Raw genomic sequence first — 17827 nt, forward strand, 5'->3', positions numbered from 1 at the left:
CATTGTTGTATCCACCTATCTTACATAGAATGTCATTAGGTAATGAGAATTCAAATACTTTCATTACCTCATCGTTGATTGTGGAATGGTGGATTTGTTCCCTTGTCCACTTCTTCTTCTCGAGTGGTTTTCCTTCCTTATCCATTGGAGGCTTGAAACCTAATTGAACACAACTCCAATTTTCAAGGTTAGTCATAAGAAAATACCTCATTCTTACCTTCCAATACGCGAAGTCGTCACGATCGTAGAAGGGTGGAATGGTGATGTCTTCTCCGAGTTGATCCATCTCTAGCTTGTGCTCCCTCGGGTGTTAATCCGGCGAAGAGCGATCTCGCTCTGATACCACTTGTTAGGATCGATGATCGCGGCTAGAGAGGGGGGGTGTGAATAGCCACCCCAAATCGTTCGTTTCTTTCTACAAATCAATGTTAGCGCAGCGGAAATAAACAATAGAAACGACAACGGAGAATAGCAAACCTCAACTCGTCGATGTAACGAGGTTCGGAGATGAAACTCCTACTCCTCGGCGTGTCCGTAAGGTGGACAAAGCCTATCAATCCATCGGTGGATGAGTCCCCAGAGAACCGGCTAATAAATACTCCTTGTGGGTGGAGAAACCTCGCCACAATGTTTTGCAAAAGCAATACAGGAGTAGAAAGCAGCAAGAAGCAAAATACAATACAAATGTATGAAACACCTTCGCTTACTTGCCTTCTCTTCGACTGGATGAAGCAACAGCTTCTCGGATCCAACCACAACAGCAACAGCAACTAATCAGTTGATCCCAACCGAGTGAAAGCTCACAAAAAGCTTCAGGAACGAAGAGCTCGGCAAAGCTCGCAGAAGAACTTGCAGCAGCAAGAAGAAACAGAGAGGAAGAAGAAGGAAGGAAGCAGTAGAAGCCCTCGATCTCCTTTTATAACCTGCACTGCACCTGCGATGAACAGAAGACAGAAGACTAGCCGTTGTGAGCCAACGGCTAGGGCCAGACCGATCAGGCATCACCCTGATCGGTCCCTGATCGGTCCCCAGACCGATCCCAGCTCTCCCAGCTCTCTCACAGACAGAGAATCGCACTCGTCTCTTGATCGATCGATCGTGGAGACCGATCAGGCATACACCTGATCGGTCCCTGGATCGATCAGGAGCTTCTTTCTTCACTTCTGATCGTCACCTGATCGGTATCAGGGACCGATCAGTACTCCACAGTATGCTACTCCCTAAACCCTAAATGGTCCTGAGAACGAGCTACCGAGTCCTCTCTTAACCTAGTCCAGAGAACGAGCTACCAAGCCCTCTCCGACTTTGTCCGGTCCAGAGAACGAGCTACCGAGCCCTCTCTGACCACAGTCCGAAGAACGAGCTACCGAGCCCTCTCCGACTTTCCATGCCAAGTCTCCAACTTGGTCTTCTCCGTGCCAAGTCTCCATACTTGGACTTTTCCCGTGCCAAGCTCCCTGCTTGGACTTTTCACCAGATGTCTGGTCAACCTTGACCCATCTGGATTTCCCTTGCCTGGCTTCACTCACCAGGACTTCCAAACTGCCTAGCTTCACTCACCAGGACTTTCTCCAACTGCCTGGCTTCACTCACCAGGACTTTCACCTGGCTTCACTCACCAGGATTTCCTGACTGCCTGGCTTCACTCACCAGGACTTTCCGGACTGCCTAACATCCCAGTTAGGACTTCCCAGTCAAGTATCCGGTCAACCTTGACCTACTTGACTCTTCTTCATCCAACCTGATCAGACCCTGATCAGTATCTCTCCGCATGGACAACTGCACCTGCATTGTCCATGTCTACATATCTTTCTGTATTGTCAAACATCGAAACCATGACCAAGGTTTACGCTTGGTCAACTAGGTCAACCTTGACCTACTGGAAATTGCACCAACATTTGGGTGTAAGGTCTATATTCTAAACACTAAGGATCACTTGGGAAAGTTTTCCGCTAAGGCGGATGAGGGAATTCTTGTAGGTTACTCAAGTCATAGCAAGACATACCGAATTTACAACAAAAGATCAAAACTAGTTGAAGAATCACTAAATGTTGTATTTGAAGAAAATGCTTCTTTAAACTCTATAAGAACAAACGATGAAGAATTACAATTTGAGTTAGAGAAACTAACACTAAATGAGGTAAATCATCAAGGAGAAGAAAATCTAGAAAGTGATGGTGAGAAAAATGAACCTTTGCCACTTGAACCCGAATTTATAACAAATCAAGACTCAAGACCTACTAGGATTCATGTAAATCATCCCTTAGATCAAGTAGTAGGAGACATTACTCAAGGAGTGAGAAATCGATCTTACTTTAGAAATGAAGGAAGTCAAGTTGCCTTAATATCTCAAATAGAACCAAAAACCATTGATGATGCCTTGTTTGATCCGGATTGGATTTTAGCAATGCAAGATGAATTATCTCAATTTGAGAGAAGTCAAGTTTGGGATTTAGTTCCTAGGCCTGCCAACAAATCAATTATTGATACAAAATGGGTCTTTAGGAACAAACTTGATGATAAAGGGATAGTGGTGAGAAACAAAGCTAGATTGGTCGCTAGGGGTTTCAATCAAGTAGAAGGGTTGAACTATGATGAAACTTATGCACCCGTAGCAAGATTGGAGTCAATTAGAATGATGTTGGCCTTTGCCGCCCACAAGGGGTTCAAATTATACCAAATGGATGTAAAATTAGCATTTTTAAATGGTGTTATAAAATAAGAAGTCTATGTTGAGCAACCACCGGGATTTGAAAATTTGGAGTGTCCAAACCATGTATATAAGCTTAAAAAGGCCTTATATGGGCTAAAACAAGCTCCCCGGGCTTGGTATGAACGGTTGTCAACCTTTCTAGTATCGAAAGGGTTTCATAGAGGAAAAATTGATCCCACTTTATTCTTGAAAAATAGTGGTAATGATATATTTGTGGCCCAAGTATATGTAGATGACATCATTTGTGGTTCCACAAATAAAGATTTTCTAAATGAGTTCATTAATCACATGGAGAGTGAATTTGAAATGAGTTTGGTTGGTGAGTTGACATTTTTCCTAGGATTACAAATTAAGCAAACAAAAGAGGGCATTTACATTCATCAATCTAAATATGTCAAAGAGCTATTTAAGAAATTTGGAATGGAAAATGCAAAGGAAATATCTACTCCCATGGCCACAAATACTAAGTTGGATAAAGATATTGAGGGGAAAGAGGTTGACTCCAAGGTGTATCGTAGTGTTATAGGAAGTCTTCTCTATCTCACGGCTAGTAGACCCGATATACTTTTTGCCGTAGGTATATGTGCGAGGTATCAATCATGTGCCAAGGAGTCACATTTGAGTGCCGTTAAGCGAATTCTTCGTTATCTCAAGGGGACTCAAAATGTTGGCCTTTGGTATCCTAGAATAGAAACTTTTGACCTAGTGGGCTATACCGATTCCGATTATGCCGGATGCAAATTGGATCGCAAAAGTACTAGTGGTAGTTGTCAATTTCTAGGATCTTCTCTAGTAAGTTGGTCAAGTAGAAAACAACATTGTGTAACTCTCTCCACAACTGAAGCGGAGTATATTGTCATGGGAGAGTGTGTATCACAATTATTGTGGATGACTCATACTCTAGAGGACTATAAACTTACCTATAGCAATGTTCAAGTTCTTTGTGACAATGTGAGTACGATCAATTTGACCAAAAATCCTGTTCATCATTCAAGAACGAAACACATAGAAGTTAAACATCATTTTATTCGTGATCATGTAACTCGAGGTGATATCATTTTGAATTATGTTGGGTCAAAGTCAAACTTAGCCGACATCTTTACTAAACCTCTTCCTAAAGTTGAATTTAGCTTTCTTAGAAGAGAATTGGGAATGTGTTGTATTGATTAAATCAAATCCTCCATGGTCACTTTATAGGTAAAGCTTTTAGGTTCTTCACCTTAATTTTTGTCTCTCACAAACACATAGGGTTGTCCTCTTTGTGTAATTTAGATGGGGGTGAGAGGTTAGGAACATTTATCTTGGTCATAATGCTTGTTATGATGCATTAAGTTGGTCAAGAAAAATGATTTTCACATAAAACATTCATTTGTCCAATCATAGGGAAAGCAAGTGTACAACTCATGTGCCCATTGCCCTACGATTATGATTGGAAATTTTCAATTTACCATATAAAAACTTACTTCTGAAACATTGGTTGAAGTATGTTATTAGATGGGGATTATTATGAAACAGGTAGATACAAACTTCCTCATATCTTTGAAGTTTTCAATAATTTGTGATTTTGTGTAAGTTTTCACTAAGGCGAGTTCATTTTTATTAAACTTTATTTTTCATTGATAATATGGGACATATATAGTGTCTATGCAAAATTTCATGATTTTTGGAGTAATGTACAATTTTCTGTTTTTTTTCGAATCTGGGTTCTGAAAGTTCTTAAGAAGTGCAGCAATATTAGGCTTCCCAATCGATTGGTCAATCGATTGGGAGGCTCGCACTCGATCACAGAAGGCATCTGAATCGATCCATGGATCGATTCAGAGTGCCTCAATCGATCGTTGGATCGATTGGGACGCCGATTCGATTTTCACAGTACGCATCTGAATCGATCAATGGATTGATTCGAAGCTCGTCAATCGATCGTTGGATCGATTGAGACGCCGATTCGATTGTTCACAGAAGGCGTCTGAATCGATCAATGGATCGATTCAACCGTTTGTTCGATTCTCACAGAAGCCTCATGAATCGATCTACCGATCGATTCACTTGTTCTCAATCGATCGGTCGATCGATTGAGAATTTCGAACCCATATTAAAACCCTAAATCAAATGGTTCTCGAATCGATTCACTTAATCTCACCTCCTCCTTTTCTCTCTCTCGACCACAGTCCTGCCCCAGGCGATTTTCCAGGCGATTCTTCCGCCTATCTCGCTCGTTCCCTCCGACGAGTTTCTCCGACGAAGGGAGCTCTTCCACCTGTCTTCCGGTTCTGCTCCTTCTCTCTCGGCGAGCGGGCAGTGTTCTCTCGTGTCTCCGTGATGCAGACCACAATGAGGACTCAAAACCCTAACCCTAAGTAAAGTTCTTAACACTTTTTCTAAGTGTTTTTCTTTGGTTATTGCTCTTATCTTTGACCTAATCCATGTGTGTCTTGTGTGTTTTTGTTTTCTCCTCATGCATTGCATTACGTATTCTGTTCTTGCATTTGTCTTGCCCTCTCTGTTCCGCTGCAAAACCCTTGCTACCTCTCATTCTTTTGTATTTCTTTTTCAATAGAAAGAAACGAAAAGTGCGTGAATCGGGCGAAGGATCGTCCGTTCCTCCATCCCGTCCTCAACCTCCCACTGATCCTAGGTTTCCTAATGCTGCATTGCAACAAAACTTTAGCAAATATACTTTCAAACTAATCACCCCTAGGTCTATTGATCTCCAGTACTATAGGGTTTCCTGTTTTGATACATACAACCGGTTCAAGCACTACAAGCTTGACTCTTTGTTAACATGTAAAAGCGGTATCAATGTCGCTCTTGTCTCCAAATTCTATAATAATTTACACACTTCTGATGGTGTAAATTATCGAACTCGCGTTGCAAAACGGAGCTTGGACTTCTCTTATGAGATTCTTAAGTCTTTTCTTGGTTGTCTACCATCCGAAAATGACTTTGTATTTTATTCTACTCTTCCTGATGCGTTGCCACAACCTTTTGAGCATATCAACATTGCCTCCATGCATCAGTTCCTTTATGGTCGTCCTCGTCCGGATGGGCCGGATGCTCAGGTTCAAAAATTCTCCTCTCTTGAATTATCGGCTAAGAATGCCGCTTTGTTCAAAGTCATAGTTAATTGCCTTTTTCCCTTTGTCTCTCGTGCCTTGGCCGTCCTTCGCCCTACTCACATGTTCGCTCTATATGCCATCCATCATTCCCTGGACATCAACATCGCCTTGAACATCTTTCATTGCATCATTCATTTTACCCAGCCCGTGCAGCAGACGATACATATGCCTTTCGGGCATCTTATCACAGATTGGCTGGAGTCCCAGAAGATAGATGTCTCCCGGGGACGGCTAGAGCACATGACCATGGCTTATTCTCGGATTTCTTCCCGCTCTTTCAAGAAGACGGGCTTGATTGGTGGTCCAGCTAGAGTTCGATGGATCGATGGCCGTGCTTTTGGTGAGGGACCCCGGGCTCGCCACAGGGGGGATGCACAGGCCTTGGTCCCTGCGGCGGATGATGCTAAGGAGGATATTCCCGAGCCGGCTTCTCCGACTTTTGAGGAGACGGTTTCCACTCGCCTTGAGGAGCTGACCCTGGAGGTAGCCAGCCTGCGTACCACGATGGATACTGTGGTCCAGCAGCATACTTCGATGCAGGCGACTATGGATACCGTGGTCCAGCAGCAGACTTCGATGCAGGCGACTCTGGATACATTAGTGGACTTAGTGGGCTCGTGGGTGACGGTTCACCCGTCTCAGTCTGGTCCATCCACCGCCCCTGTTCCCCCTGCTGAGGATGTCCCTGATCCTAACTCTGCGGCGGTTCCTGCTCCGGCTACTACATCCGCTCTAGTTGCTGATCCTGATCCCACTCCTCTGGGAGACGAGCTTATCGAGTTTTATGTTCCTGTGTGATATGTTTTTATTTGTTGTATGGATGGTTGTTCTGGAGTCCCTTTTGTGAACTCTCTTTCATTTTGAATGTATGATATACTTTTATGATAAGCTCTCCTTTTGGTTCTACATTTCAGTGTTGTTATGTTCTGTTGATATATGTGTGTTTTAGGGGGAGCACTCCTCAGATTTATCGTATTTGCTTTGTGCACTTATTGAGGGGGAGTTATTTGTTTTTCATTTTTGACAAAGGGGGAGATCTATGTTGAAGTTCATGCTTATTGCTTATGTTTATCTCAGTAGCTTATTGCTTATGCTTATCTCAGTAGCTTATTGCTTATGCTTTTCTCAGTAAATTAAAATCAAGCTTACTGCAATTATGCAATTATTATTTCAGCAAGCTACAATCATAATTTATCATTGTATTGGAAACTAGCCTAAACTTAAATAGATTGTCAAACATCAAAAAAGGGGAGATTGTTGGTGCAATCATGCCCTGGAAGTTTCAATGTGTTGACAATTATTTAAGTTTAGGTTAATACGGTGGAACTAACATGCATTGTGAGTTTGCAGGAGGAGTTTCTTGCATGTCAGAAGACCAGATGCAAGAGAAGTCCAAGAAGGTCGAGGACTGGATTCTTGGCAAAAAGAGTTCTTGCAGGTCAGAAGACCAGATGCAAGGCAAGAGAAGTCCAAGAAGGTCGGGGACCGGATTCTTGGCAAGAGAAGCTCCTGCAAGTCACAAGATTATGTGTGTGTTAGGCTCACTGTCAGAGATCGACTGGTAAATCGATTCAGACATGGTTGTGCGGCAGATTGCCTCTGAATTGATCAGCCAATCGATTGAAGGTAAGTCAATCGATTAGCTGATCGATTGGTAAGGTTCTGCGCAGCACAGAATGCGTCTGGATCGATCAGCCGATCGATTCAAGGTAATGAATCGATCGGCCGATCGATTCAAGGTACTGAATCGATCGGCCGATCGATTCGTGAACATTCTGTGTGAAGCACAAAATCGTTCTGAATCGATCAGCCGATCGATTCAAGGGATTGAATCGATCGGCCGATCGATCCATGAATATTCTGTACGAAGCACAGAATCGTTCTGAATCGATCAGCTGATCGATTCAAGGGATTGAATCGATCGGCCGATCGATCCATGAACATTCTGTGCGAAGCACAGAATCGTTCTGAATCGATTAGCCGATCGATTCAAGGTATTGAATCGATCGGTCGATCGATTCATAAAGCTACGATTTCACAAGAAGTCTGGATCGATTCAAAATCTGTCCCAATCGATCCAAGCTCAATGAAAGAATCTACGTCGTTGATCTTGACGCGATAACTTCCAACGGATACTTTTGAATCGATTGGGATATAATCTCAATCGATCCACGGCGACGGCAGCGTGAGAAACGGCTAGTTTTTCTCAACGTTTAAAACACGGGAAGAAACTGGAAAACATATACAGAACGAAAAACATACTGTTCCATTGCTCTCTAAGTCTTTTGAAAGCTCTCAAGTGATCAAGATTCAAGAAAAGGTGTTAAAGCTCCTCTCCACTACTTACTGAAGTCTCACCTGCAAAGAAGAAGCCGGTTAAAGCTTGTAATCCTTCTCTTCTTCTTCTTTGTAGTGCCTGTCTGTGATATTTACTTTGGAGAGAAGGGAGAGTTGTATTTCTGTTAAGGTTTCTCCACCTTCGGTGTGATTCCGAGAAGGAGGGTTTTTGATAGTGAAAGAGTGTGAGTGGTGTGGATCCTTGGACTAATCACCTCCTTGAGGAGGTGGATACCAAGTAAATACCGGAGTTAGCATTGCCTTCAGATTTCCGCTGTGCAAAACAAAGTTGGTCAGAAAAGAAGTGAGTCATTCACCCCCCCCCCCCCCTCTAGCTCAACCGATCCTAACAAGAATCAGTAAGTTTAGCTTCTTTTAATTTGAAGCATGCAGTTTTAGTTTTGTTTGTTTATTGATTAGTTTATTGAGCATGATTAGCTTTATCTTCCAGCATGCAATTTTATCCTTGTATAGCATGATTCCTAGTATAGCATGATTAGCTATTAGAATTACATGAGTAGATTCCTTAGCTTTTCCTTGCTATTAGTTTGACATGAGCAGTTATGTTTATGCTTTACTTTCTTTTAGAGCATATAGTTTCTAGTTCTTTCTGTATACATGCATATTCGTGTTTTTGTGAGTTAGATAGGGCTTACTAAGCAAATTTTGCTTATAGATTGCACTTCCTCTTACTGCAGATAAAGGAAAGAAAAAGATTTAGCAAGGAGGGCGACAAGGTGGTGCGGATGGTGTGTGAAGCCAGGACTGTGGGAGAGATCTGGGAAATTGAGTCGTACTTTATGATTTATGTCAATTGAGATTGTTTAAGGAGTTGAGTCTTATTTTTCTGATGTTGCTAATTGAGTCTATTCCGCATTGTTAATTTGGTTGTTTCCACTGTTGGAGCTTTATTCATTTACTATTGCTAGAGTAGTTTTTTTAAGTTGTTGTCTTATTACTGCGTGGTTGTGAAGTATATATACCAGCCGCATGTGGCTGATGGTTTATTATTTGCATGTATTGATGAATTTGGTCACCGGTACAGGGGAGATTTTGTCGAAATTTTTCGGTAGGGATTCCTTGTGGTTTTGATCATACCGGTTAAGTAGAGTTAGTAGTTAAGTAACGGTCATCCTTAGAGAGTAGTAGTAGTAAGAAGGGTGGTTGTTACAGACCGAGTGTGCAGGAAAAGTCCAGATAGGTCGACGGACTGACCTGATGTCTGGCACAAAGCCCAGCTAGGTCGACGGGTCTACCGGATAGCTGGCATGAAGTCCAAACGGGTCGACGGGCTGACCAGATATTTGGCACGAAGTCCAGCTAGGTCGACGGGCTAACCGGATAGCTAGCACGAAGTCCAGACGGGTCGAAGGGCTGACCTGATGTCTGGAAGGTAAGTAAAGGTATGTCACTGGAGGGGAGTGACTGTGAGGACGCGTTCCTGGGAAGGGAACTTAGGCGCCGATCTGACTTAGAACTATTTCGGAACTCTAAGTCAAGATCTTGACTAGATTCCGGTCTCGGAGAGATGAAATCTAATTAACACTATTTCTGTTCATTATAACTATGCTAATAATCTGTTTTGCAAGAGATATAAGTGCACCTCGGACTAACGTTTTCTTGCAGGAAGGAAGCTGTTGGAAATTAAGGTCCGGGCGCCCGGGAGGTGTCCGGGCGCCCGGGAGGTACCCGGGCACCCGGAGGCGAAAACTTATCCCCAACGTCGCTGTGCCACGTGGAGTTCACTAGTTGGCTCGGCTACGTCATGGTCGAGGCACCCTGAAGGTTCCAGGCACCCCGAACCTCCTATATAAGGAGGGTCAAGGCTGAAGCTCCATAATCAACTCAGAATCTACTCTTTTATGCTCCTGCGACGCTGTGAAAGTTCTCCGACAAAGTTCTTTCTTTTCCTGTCTTATTTTTCATAATTGTCGGTATTTCCTTTCTATCACTTTAATACTTAATCTTTGTAATCAATATTCGAATTGCTAGTGAATTGCCCAACGAAAGCACCCTTATGTGCGGGCCTTGGAGTAGGAGTCGACAAAGGCTCTGAACCAAGTAAATTGACTTTGTTAGTCGTGCTCTCTCTTTTTATTTTCCGCTGCGTACTCGTACTCAAAATTTTTTATCGATATTCACCCCCCCTATCGAAATTCATGATCCAACAGTAAGTACTTTAGAAAGTCTTTTCTCTGCTTTTGAATTACATGAGTCTCAGTGCATGGGACAAAGAAAAGGACTGAGTCAAAACATTGCCCTGAAGGGAAGAACTAATGATTCAGACTTCGAATAATCAATTGATGAAAACGAAGTAGCACTAATGATAAGGAAGTTCAATAAATTTATTAAGTCTAACAAATTTAAATCGTAGACAAAGAGGGATTACCGAAAAAAAGAAAGGTTTGATGCTACAACTGCAATGAAGAAGGGCACATCAAGGATGACTGTCCAAAATTGAAGAAAAGGGATAAGGAAAAAGAAAAGTACAAAAGACCAACATCCTCCAAACACAAGACCCTGAAGGCAACATGGGATGATTCATCTGTTGGATTGTGAATTTGCTAGAGGGAGGTGAATAGAGATTAAAAAATTTAGCGAGAGTACGCAGCGGAATAAACACGAAAACAACAATGCTAACACAAGTAATTTTTACTTGGTTCAGAGCCTTCGGCGACTCCTACTCCAAGACCTGCACTCTTTGAATGCTTTCGTTGGACAATTCACTAGCAATTTGAAAAGTTGATTATAAAAGTAAGGTACATAAATGCTAGTAAAAATAATACCGACAATAATTTAGAAGAAAAAAAACAACACTTGTCGGAGAGCCTTCGCAGCGTCGCAGGAGCACAGCAGAGCAATCGATGGGAGATCTTGTCATTTGTTGTTCTTTGCTCCAGGCCTCACCCTCCTTATATAGGAGGCTCAGGGCACCCTGATCCCTTCCGGGCGCCTGGAGTATGACGTAACTCATCCACACATGAAGCTCCATGTGGCGACGTGGCTGGGGATAATTTTTTGCATTCGGGGCGCCCAGACCTTTGTTTTTTCAGCAACCTGCAAAAAACATTAATCCGAGGCAAAATGCAAAACTACCCTGCAAAACAAAGTGTTAGCATAGTTAAGTTATAAGAGTAATAAAAGTAGTAGTTAGGTTCCGTCTCCTCGAGACCGGAATCTAGTCAAGATCTCAACTTAGAGTTTCCGAAATGGATCTAAGTTGGATCGACGCCTAATGTTCCCTTCCCGAGAACGCATCCTCATAGTCACTCCCCTCCAATGACTTACTTCAACTTACCTGCCAGACGTCCGGTCAGCCCTTCGACCTATCTAGACTTCATGCCAGCTATCCGGTCGACCCTTTGACCTAGCTGGACTTCGTGCCAAACGTCTGGTCAGCCGGTCGACCCGTCTGGACTTTTGCCAACTATCCGATCAGCCCATCGACCTAGCTGAACTTCGTGCCAGACGTCAGGTCAGCCCGTCTGGGTTTCTCCTGGACACTTCATAGAAGTGTTAGATCAATATGAAACTAACTTAACCTACTTTGTCATTCATCAAAACTGAGTTAGACCATTAGTACTAACCGCACCAACAATGTCCCCCTTTTTGATGCAATGATCACCCGGGTTAAGTTAGTAAAAAATATGCAAGTGAACAATGAATGATAAGGCAAGTAAACAACTTGGGTTTTTAAGTTAGTTTTTTAAGTTAGTCTTATTTGGTATTTTGTTGATTTGTTTTCGTTGATTTGTTTTAACTAACTTAAATCACCTAACCCTCTCCCCTTTAACATTCATCAAAAAATAACACAGAAAAATAAGGGAAGTAAAAAGCATCCAAGAATTAAAGTCAGATTGACTTGGGGGAGTCTAAAGTAGAAAACATAGAATATTTTATTTAAAACCTTAGCTTTTAGTTTTCTAAAAAATAACTAAGTTTTAAACTTTAGACAGATAATTTTTGAAAGATAACTTTGTAAAAATTTTGAGTAATTTTTAAAGATAAAATTGCAATTTTAACCTAATTTTTCGAAATAAGCTTTGCAAATTTAAAATATAATTTTCAAATATAGCATTTTTTTTACAAAAGGGAGATTATTAAGGATAAGTCTAATTTTCAAATCAAACTAAGTAAAATTTTCAAGACTAAGTTTGTAAAATCTAACTTTTTAAATCAATTTTCAAAACTATGTTTGGAAAATCCAACTTTCAAAACAAATTTTAAAATTAAGTAAAATTTATTTTCAAAACCAAGTTTGTAAAATCAATTTTCAAACATATGTTTTCAAAAAAAAAAAATTGGATCCATAAAAAGTTAGTTTAAAATCAAATTAAGAAAATATTTTTCAAAAGCAAATTTCAAAAGTAATGGAAAATAAGTATGAAAAATAATTAATCCCCCCCTGAACCTGACATCATAAAAACTGTCTAACCAATTAGTTACTTACTAACTGTTAAAGGACAGCAGCTTTCACTTGGTTAGTCAAGTTAAGTCATTTGTAATTAGTTAGTGTTTGGCTAAGCTAAATGACTTAACCTGATTGATGCTTGTTTTGTATTTAATGCCCAAACTTATATCGATGCAGTGAAATAAGCATCTTAAGTCCAGGCAATCTGTCTATGCATCTCACCCCGTTCTATGTTCGACAATCACAAACAAGGTAGTCATAGTGTGTTGGTGAGATGCTCAAATTCTAGTCCTATAGGAACATGCTTTCTAAGGGATTGACCTAGTCTAAGGCTAAAATTGTTTTTGAAATTCTAAAAATGGGAAGTTTTGAAAGTTTTAACCTAGAATTTAAAAACACTATTTTTGAAAATAATTTTTTGTAATTTAAGAGTCCTAGTCTATTAAACACATCAAGATAAGTCAATGTCGGAGTTGAGATATAACTAAGTCGAAGTAAATCAGAATAGCATAAGTCAATATCTAAGTCAAAATACAACGGTCATGATAAAATACAAATAGTGATGATCAAGTCTATTGGGATGATGAGGAGGGTGGCCCGGTCTCCAAGGAACGTAACAACTCTATCAACTCAGTATGACGGGTTCGGTCATCCTCTCGGGAGCTGGATAGATCACGTCGAAGGTCGGAGATCTCCTGTCTCACGTCTCGTCGCAAGTCAAAGACCTCCTGCCGCATCTCCCGTCGTAGGTCGGTGACCTCCTGCCGCATGCCTCGATGAAAATCGGAGACCTCCTGACGAAGACTCGTCATGGATAGCTCGAGTCTGGCAACACGGTCGCCTAGAGTGCGAGGAGCGGGATGTGGTGCTCGGCCTGGAGGTGGAGGTGGTACCGGGGTCGGAGCGTCCTCGCCGAATAGCACGACCATAAACTCATCCTTCTCTGCCTCCTCCTAGGCATCTGGGTCCAGCTGGTGTTGTGCCCCCCTTCGCCAAGATAGGACACCCTCATCATCTATATGGATACCTCCTAGAGAGAAGTTCCTAGATCCTAGGACGTCGAACTCAGTCATGACTCGGATATTGCCTCGGGTGACATCAATACGTAAGGAGGCGAAATATGCCATCAAAATGTGACAGTACGGCATGTGAACTCAAGCGCTGGTGGTGACTCCAACTGAGTAGATAATAGTTTGAAAGATATGTAAACTAATATCTATGTCTAATCTATGGCAAAGGGCATACAGGAGAAAAAAATGAAATGGGTGCATCATTGCTATGTCGCGAGTGGTCAATGGCAAGATGCAGAATACTAAAACCCTATAGAGTACATAGTCGTGAACTCGAAGGGATACTGACCTAAACACAGTCAGAGTGGGTACTCCCTCCCCCCCCCCCCCCCCCAAAAATACGAATAAATCGTATCCAGAGTAATGTGCGAGTAAGGATCACCAAATGATAGATCCCTAGGAGGATAGCACTGAAAAGTGCGCTTAGATGGTCGTAGTGTAGGGTTTAAGTTAGGCCTTCATTATCTAAGAGGGAGTTTGCCTTCTTAGTGGGAGAATGTAGGGTTTAACTTACGCTTTCATTACCTAGTGGCATGAAGGAAGTTGAGGCTATGAGAATTAGCCTAACTTAAATGAGGTATTGTCAAACATCAAAAAGGGGAAGATTGTTGGTGCAATATCCCTCAGGTCAAGGTTGACATGGTTGACCAAGCTTGAGTCTTGGTTTGGGTTTCGATGTTTGACAATACAAGACTTCGATGATATGGACAAGTGCATGTGTAGTTGTTCATTTGGGGAGATTGGTTGGTGCAATTCCCCTCTGATCAGGGTCTGATTAGGTTGGTTGAAGAAGAGTCAAGTAGGTCAAGGTTAACCAGATACTTGACTGGGAAGTCCTAACTGGGATGTTAGGCAGAAGGAAAATCCTGGTGAGTGAAGTCATGTGAAAGACCTAGTGAGTGAAGCTAGGCAGCTTGAAAGTCCTAGTGAGTGAAGCTAGGCAGTTTGAAAGTCCTGGTGAGTGAAGCCAGGCAGAAGGAAAATCCTGGTGAGTGAAGCCAGGTGAAAGACCTAATGAGTGAAGCTAAGCAGTGAGGAAATCCTAGTGAGTGAAACTAGGTGAAAGTCCTGGTGAGTGAAGCCAGGCAGAGGAAAATCCTGGTGAGTGAAGCCAGGTGAAAATCCTAGTGAGTGAAGCTATGTGAAAGACCTGGTGAGTGAAGCCAGACAGAAAAGAAGTCCTAGTGAGTGAAGCTAGGCAGAAGGGAAGTCCTGGTGAGTGAAGCCAGGCACGGGAGAAATCTAGATGGATCAAGGCTGATCAGACATCTGGTGTTGGAAAGTCCAAGTAGGTCAAAGGGATTGACCAGATACTTGGCACGAGGAGAAAAGTCCAAGTAGGTCAAAGGGATTGACCAGATACTTGGCAAAAGGAGAAAAGTCCAAGTGGGTCAAAGAGATTGACCGGACACTTGGTGAGGGAGTCCTAGCAGGTCAAGGGTGACCGGATGCTAGTCATGATGAACCAACAGGTCATGGATAGACCGAATGTTTGTTTGGGGGCTTGGGACTTAGTTTTGGACAAAAACCAACCTCTGGATCGATCAGCCGATCGATTGGTTGATGCCCAATCGATCGACCGATCGATTGGGAAGGTCCCCGCGACAAGCCTCGAGTGGGCAAGTCGCAGAGCGCACAGAACGCCTCTGGATCGATCGACCGATCGATCCAGAGCTCCCAATCGATCAGTGGATCGATTGGGAGATAGCGATGTTGCGCGATAAGCCCTGGATCGATCAGCCGATCGATCCAGGCAATTCTTGAGAGCACAGAGGCGCTCTGGATCGATCGGCCGATCGATCCAAAGCCTCCCCGATCGATTGGGAGCAATCCAATCGATCGGGATCCGACCGTTGGTGCAGATAAAGGCCGTTGGCGTGCGTCTTCTTCGGTAGTTCTTTCGGTCCCAACACGTAGCTCTAAAAAGGTCTCGATAATGGTAGGGGATAGCGTGATATCAGTACCAGATACCCTAGTAGTGTAAGTAAGATCATCTACCCTAACTAAGTTGTTGTAAAATTCAGCACATAAACTTATGTTTACTGAACTGGTACAGTAAACAAGGTTCTATAAGTTATAATGGTTAATGACTTCTACAGACGGAATACAAGAGCGCAATAAAAACTGTCTATCTAACTACCTAGTCCTGATAGGCATATAGATGGTAGACTCAAACATAATCCTAAGTTCGTCAGTAGGGAACCTAAGGTCAGCACTAGCAGTAGAGGGCCCAACACCAGATCTAGAACGTTTCCTAAATTAAAAAAAAACTATACTAAGCATAAATTATAGAAATGAAATATTTTAAAAATTTAGGGGGAAAAAAGGAATTTACCGAGACATCGTGAATAAGATTTTTAGAAATGACAATCTCGATTGACTTGCAACAGCATAATAACCGAAGAAAAGAGAAAAAGTTTTAATTAGCAATTCTTCTCTCGTTAAGGCTCGAAGAGAACCTTGCAAGAGATGAAAAGATGAGGTGCAAGAGGAGAGGGGCGTTATATAGGGGCAGGGATCTCGACCGTTCCTGGATTCCTCTCATTCTTGGTTGGATGAGCTGGATCCCACCTGTTTAACAGGTAGAATCCAGTCTACTCATCTAATGAATGAATAGGGCCTCTTCTGGTCAAGAAAAAATCTGGACCAGAGGATCTGGCCTCCTTATATAGGGAGGTCCGGGCACCCAGAATCACTCCGAGCGCCCGGAGTTAGCGGGTGAGGGGCGCCCGGAGTACCTTCCGAGCGCCTTGGATCGTTATACCAGGGGTGTCCGCCCCTAGTTTTTGACCGAGAAAATTTTAATTAATTAATTTTTTTAACGAGTTTTTAAAATTGATTTTTAAATAATTTTTAAAATTGATTTGTAAAGAAAAACAAAATTTTAAAGAATTTTTAAAACGAATTTTTTACTAACACAAATATTCAATAGAAGGAAAAGAACAAAATGATAAAACAAATAGTTCTTATTACTTAGTTCTTATTACCTAGATGAAAAAGTTTGAGGGGGCTTTCATGATTAAAAACATAAAGCCTAATCCTATGAGCATGATTTTCCAACATTTGAACAACTAGAGTCCCGATTATAATGTCATCGACACAAACTATGTTTGTTTCAGTCATTTAGACTGACTTACACGAATCTTATGCCATTATCGGTGTAGAATCCATGCTTATAGATTTTTTTTTTTTTTAAAATCAAGCCCCAAATCTTTTTGATTGGCAAGCATATAGATAAACAATAAAAATATGAGTAGATATTTTTCCAAATAAATAGAGTTCGGAAGCGAAAGCGTTGGGCAGGTGGTGGGCTGGCTAAAGAATATTTACCTTCCTTTGCTTAAGAAAATGGATATTAAATTTCTAAGCTTTTTATTGGTTTTATTTTATAATTTTCAAATACAACTCAAAATTCTTTTAAAAAACGTGGTCGGCAGGATTCGAACCTGCGCGGGCAAAGCCCACATGATTTCTAGTCATGCCCGATAACCACTCCGGCACGACCACAATTGTGTATCAACTTTATCTAAATTCTTTACAACTTAAATTATATTTTATATCTCGTAACAATCCGCTAAGACCAATTATGAATGTTGCGGCACACTATTAAATCAAATTAAATAATTAAACAAGTGAACCTCAACCTTCATCCTTAATGATTAATTGTCACTCACTTAATCTCTATCATTATTAAATCAATAAAGAATATTATTAAAATTAATGAAATAAAATGTTGCATTATTAGAAGAATACATTAGATATAACTTTCACGCGGCAAAATAAAAAAATATCACCCTTTATTATAGTTTTCATTAAAAACGTTTTTTTAAAAAAATATATATATATATCCATAATTTTTTTTCCCAACTTGATCAAAATTATCACATCATTATTATATCAAAATAAATCTATAATAACTTGGTCTGCAGTAATATTGTTGTCACAATTATGACTATATAGCCGTTGCAAATCAGTAGTAGTTATAATTATAATTACTATAACTTTGTAGCAGTTATACATATAACAGTTATAATTATAGAATATAGATGCTACAACATGAAATAAATTATAAAAGTTATGATTATAATAAAATTATTCTAGCTTAATCAAAATTAATTATAAAACAGATATATCAAAATATTTTTATCAATTTAATAAAAAATGTTCAAACATAGTTAAA

The 17827-nt window shown here is 41.2% G+C and overlaps 1 non-coding gene across 1 annotated transcript; it reads right to left on the minus strand.

Moving 5' to 3' along the window:
* Nucleotides 1-17072: 17072 nt before the first annotated feature.
* On the minus strand, nucleotides 17073-17154 carry TRNAS-AGA. The gene has a single exon. It is a non-coding gene; the product is annotated as a tRNA-Ser (tRNA).
* Nucleotides 17155-17827: the final 673 nt, after the last annotated feature.

This window comes from Zingiber officinale, chromosome 2B (assembly GCF_018446385.1).
Source record: "Zingiber officinale cultivar Zhangliang chromosome 2B, Zo_v1.1, whole genome shotgun sequence".
Classification (NCBI taxonomy): Eukaryota; Viridiplantae; Streptophyta; class Magnoliopsida; order Zingiberales; family Zingiberaceae; genus Zingiber; species Zingiber officinale.